This window comes from Myotis nattereri (genome assembly GCF_964212035.1).
Source record: "Myotis nattereri genome assembly, chromosome: 15".
Classification (NCBI taxonomy): Eukaryota; Metazoa; Chordata; class Mammalia; order Chiroptera; family Vespertilionidae; genus Myotis; species Myotis nattereri.
Genome location: NC_138090.1, coordinates 36,117,032 through 36,123,058, shown reverse-complemented (window position 1 = coordinate 36,123,058; position 6,027 = coordinate 36,117,032).

Genomic DNA, 6,027 nt, shown 5'->3' with positions numbered 1-6,027 from the left:
GGAATAAAAATACAGTGAACATAGGTTGAAACAGGTCTCAAATGCAGAGTTTACTGTTTATATTTCCTATTCCCGTCATTCTGATGGCGTTTCAAAAGAAACTCCTTAGAATACTAAAGTATATAAGTTAAAAGAGCACAGAACACTCTCTAACTGTGGTTACTGTTCTAAGAATTCACAATCATAAACATTGGAATGTTTCTGTGATGTAAATGGAACACTTGAATAACAAGTCAAAAGAACCTTATTACAAACCGGGGAATAAAAATACAGTGAACATAGGTTGAAACAGGTCTCAAATGCCGAGTTTACTGTTTACATTTCCTATTCCCGTCATTCTGATGGCGTTTTAAAAGAAACTCCTTTGAATACTAAAGTATATAAGTTAAAAGAGCTCAGAACACTCTCTAAATGTGGTTACTGTTCTAAGAATTCACAATCATAAACATTGGAATGTTTCTGTGATGTAAATGGAACACTTGAATAACAAGTCAAAAGAACCTTATTACAAACCGGGGAATAAAAATACAGTGAACATAGGTTGAAACAGGTCTCAAATGCAGAGTTTACTGTTTATATTTCCTATTCCCGTCATTCTGATGGCGTTTCAAAAGAAACTCCTTAGAATACTAAAGTATATAAGATAAAAGTGCTCAGAACACTCTCTAAATGTGGTTACTGTTCTAAGAATTCACAATAATAAACACTGGAATTGTTCTGTGATGTAAATGGAACACTTGAATAACAAGTCAAAAGAACCTTATTACAAACCGGGGAATAAAAATACAGTGAACATAGGTTGAAACAAGTCTCAAGTGCCGAGTTTACTGTTAACATTTCCTATTCCCGTCACTCTGATGGTGTTTTTAAAGAAACTTCTTAGAATACTAAAGTATATAAGTTAAAAGAGCACAGAACACTTTCTACCTCTGGTTACTGTTCTAAGAATTCACAATCATAAACATTGGAATGTTTCTGTGATGTAAATGGAACACTTGAATAACAAGTCAAAAGAACCTTATTACAAACCGGGGAATAAAAATACAGTGAACATAGGTTGAAACAGGTCTCAAATGCCGAGTTTACTGTTTACATTTCCTATTCCCGTCATTATGATGGTATTTTAAAAGAAACTCCTTAGAATACTAAAGTATATAAGTTAAAAGAGCTCAGAACACTCTCTAAATGTGGTTACTGTTCTAAGAATTCACAATCATAAACATTGGAATGTTTCTGTGATGTAAATGGAACATTTGAATAACAAGTCAAAAGAACCTTATTACACAACGGGGAACAAAAATACACTGAACAAACGTTCAGAATACTCTGAAATGCTGAGTTCACTGTTTACATTTCCTATTCCCGTCATTTTGATGGTGTTTTTAAAGAAACTCCTTAGAATACCAAAGAATATGAGTTAAAAGAGCTCAGAACACTGTGTAAATGCGGTTACCGTTCTAAGAATTCACAATAATACACACTGGAATTGTTCTGTGATGTAAATGGAACACTTGAATAACAAGTCAAAAGAACCTTATTACAAACCGGGGAATAAAAATACAGTGAACATAGGTTGAAACAGGTCTCAAATGCCGAGTTTACTGTTTACATATCCTATTCCCGTCATTCTGATGGCGTTTTAAAAGAAACTCCTTAGAATACTAAAGTATATAAGTTAAAAGAGCTCAGAACACTCTCTAACTGTGGTTACTGTTCTAAGAATTCACAATCATAAACATTGGAAAGTTTCTGTGATGTAAAATGAACACTTGAATAACAAGTCAAAAGAACCTTATTACAAACCGGGGAATAAAAATGCAGTGAACATAGGTTGAAACAGGTCTCAAATGCCGAGTTTACTGTTTACATTTCCTATTCCCGTCATTCTGATGGCGTTTTAAAAGAAACTCCTTAGAATACTAAAGTATATAAGTTAAAAGAACTCAGAACACTCTCTAAATGTGGTTAATGTTCTAAGAATTCACAATCATAAACATTGGAATGTTTCTGTGATGTAAATGGAACACTTGAATAACAAGTCAAAAGAACCTTATTACAAACCGGGGAATAAAAATACAGTGAACATAGGTTGAAACAGGTCTCAAATGCCGAGTTTACTGTTTACATTTCCTATTCCCGTCATTATGATGGTATTTTAAAAGAAACTCCTTAGAATACTAAAGTATATAAGTTAATAGAGCTCAGAACACTGTCTAAATGTGGTTACTGTTCTAAGAATTCACAATCATAAACATTGGAATGTTTATGTGATGTAAATGGAACACTTGAATAACAAGTCAAAAGAACCTTATTACACAACGGGGAACAAAAATACACTGAACAAACGTTCAGAATACTCTGAAATGCTGAGTTCACTGTTTACATTTCCTATTCCCGTCATTCTGATGGTGTTTTTAAAGAAACTCCTTAGAATACCAAAGAATATGAGTTAAAAGAGCTCAGAACACTGTGTAAATGCGGTTACCGTTCTAAGAATTCACAATAATACACACTGGAATTGTTCTGTGATGTAAATGGAACACTTGAATAACAAGTCAAAAGAACCTTATTACAAACCGGGGAATAAAAATACAGTGAACATAGGTTGAAACAGGTCTCAAATGCCGAGTTTACTGTTTACATTTCCTATTCCCGTCATTCTGATGGCGTTTTAAAAGAAACTCCTTAGAATACTAAAGTATATAAGTTAAAAGAGCTCAGAACACTCTCTAACTGTGGTTACTGTTCTAAGAATTCACAATCATAAACATTGGAAAGTTTCTGTGATGTAAAATGAACACTTGAATAACAAGTCAAAAGAACCTTATTACAAACCGGGGAATAAAAATGCAGTGAACATAGGTTGAAACAGGTCTCAAATGCCGAGTTTACTGTTTACATTTCCTATTCCCGTCATTCTGATGGCGTTTTAAAAGAAACTCCTTAGAATTCTAAAGTATATAAGTTAAAAGAACTCAGAACACTCTCTAAATGTGGTTAATGTTCTAAGAATTCACAATCATAAACATTGGAATGTTTCTGTGATGTAAATGGAACACTTGAATAACAAGTCAAAAGAACCTTATTACAAACCGGGGAATAAAAATACAGTGAACATAGGTTGAAACAGGTCTCAAATGCCGAGTTTACTGTTTACATTTCCTATTCCCGTCATTCTGATGGCGTTTTAAAAGAAACTCCTTTGAATACTAAAGTATATAAGTTAAAAGAGCTCAGATCACTATCTAAATGTGGTTACTGTTCTAAGAATTCACAATAATAAACACTGGAATTGTTCTGTGATGTAAATGGAACACTTGAATAACAAGTCAAAAGAACCTTATTACACAACGGGGAAGAAAAATACACTGAACAAACGTTCAGAATACTCTGAAATGCCGAGTTCACTGTTTACATTTCCTATTCCCGTCATTCTGATGGTGTTTTTAAAGAAACTCCTTAGAATACCAAAGAATATGAGTTAAAAGAGCTCAGAACACTGTGTAAATGCGGTTACTGTTCTAAGAATTCACAATAATACACACTGGAATTGTTCTGTGATTTAAATGGAACACTTGAATAACAAGTCAAAAGAACCTTATTACAAACCGGGGAATAAAAATACAGTGAAAATAGGTTCAAACAGGTCTAAAATGCCGAGTTTACTGTTTACATTTCCAATTCCCGTCATTCTGATGGCGTTTTTAAAGAAACTCCTTAGAATACTAAAGAATATAACTTAAAAGAGCTCAGAACACTCTGTAAATGTGGTTACCGTTCTAAGAGTTCACAATAATAAACACTGGAATTGTTCTGTGATGTAAATGGAACACTTGAATAACAAGTCAAAAGAACCTTATTAAACAACGGGGAACAAAAATACACTGAACAAACGTTCAGATTACTCTGAAATGCTGAGTTCACTGTTTACATTTCCGATTCCCGTCATTCTGATGGTGTTTTTAAAGAAACTCCTTAGAATACCAAAGAATATGAGGTAAAAGAGCTCAGAACACTGTGTAAATGCGGTTACTGTTCTAAGAATTCACAATAATACACACTGGAATTGTTCTGTGATGTAAATGGAACACTTGAATAACAAGTCAAAAGAACCTTATTACAAAACGGGGAACAAAAATACACTGAACACACGTTCAGATAACTCTGTAATGGTGAGTTTACTATTTAAAATTACAATCCCCGTCATTCTGATGGCGTGTTTAAAGAAAGTACTTAGAATCCTTCAGAATATAACAAATTTGATCTCAGAACACTCTGTCAATGTGGTTACTGTTCTAAGAATTCACAATCATAAACATTGGAATGTTTCTGTGATGTAAATGGAACACGTGAATAACAAGTCAAAAGAACCTTATTAAACAACGGGGAACAAAAATACACTGAACAAACGTTCAGATTACTCTGAAATGCTGAGTTCACTGTTTACATTTCCGATTCCCGTCATTCTGATGGTGTTTTTAAAGAAACTCCTTAGAATACCAAAGAATATGATTTAAAAGAGCTCAGAACACTGTGTAAATGCGGTTACTGTTCTAAGAATTCACAATCATAAACATTGGAATGTTTCTGTGATGTAAATGGAACACTTGAATAACAAGTCAAAAGAACCTTATTACAAACCGGGGAATAAAAATACAGTGAACATAGGTTGAAACAGGTCTCAAATGCCGAGTTTACTGTTTACATTTCCTATTCCCGTCATTCTGATGGCGTTTTAAAAGAAACTCCTTAGAATACTAAAGTATATAAGTTAAAAGAGCTCAGAACACTCTCTAAATGTGGTTACTGTTCTAAGAATTCACAATCATAAACATTGGAATGTTTCTGTGATGTAAATGGAACACTTGAATAACAAGTCAAAAGAACCTTATTACAAACCGGGGAATAAAAATACAGTGAACATTGGTTGAAACAGGTCTCAAATGCCGAGTTTACTGTTTACATTTCCTATTCCCGTCATTCTGATGGCGTTTTAAAAGAAACTCCTTAGAATACTAAAGTATATAAGTTAAAAGAGCACAGAACACTCTCTAACTGTGGTTACTGTTCTAAGAATTCACAATCATAAACATTGGAATGTTTCTGTGATGTAAATGGAACACTTGAATAACAAGTCAAAAGAACCTTATTACAAACCGGGGAATAAAAATACAGTGAACATAGGTTGAAACAGGTCTCAAATGCCGAGTTTACTGTTTACATTTCCTATTCCCGTCATTCTGATGGCGTTTTAAAAGAAACTCCTTTGAATACTAAAGTATATAAGTTAAAAGAGCTCAGAACACTCTCTAAATGTGGTTACTGTTCTAAGAATTCACAATCATAAACATTGGAATGTTTCTGTGATGTAAATGGAACACTTGAATAACAAGTCAAAAGAACCTTATTACAAACCGGGGAATAAAAATACAGTGAACATAGGTTGAAACAGGTCTCAAATGCAGAATTTACTGTTTATATTTCCTATTCCCGTCATTCTGATGGCGTTTCAAAAGAAACTCCTTAGAATACTAAAGTATATAAGATAAAAGTGCTCAGAACACTCTCTAAATGTGGTTACTGTTCTAAGAATTCACAATAATAAACACTGGAATTGTTCTGTGATGTAAATGGAACACTTGAATAACAAGTCAAAAGAACCTTATTACAAACCGGGGAATAAAAATACAGTGAACATAGGTTGAAACAAGTCTCAAGTGCCGAGTTTACTGTTAACATTTCCTATTCCCGTCACTCTGATGGTGTTTTTAAAGAAACTTCTTAGAATACTAAAGTATATAAGTTAAAAGAGCACAGAACACTTTCTACCTCTGGTTACTGTTCTAAGAATTCACAATCATAAACATTGGAATGTTTCTGTGATGTAAATGGAACACTTGAATAACAAGTCAAAAGAACCTTATTACAAACCGGGGAATAAAAATACAGTGAACATAGGTTGAAACAGGTCTCAAATGCCGAGTTTACTGTTTACATTTCCTATTCCCGTCATTATGATGGCGTTTT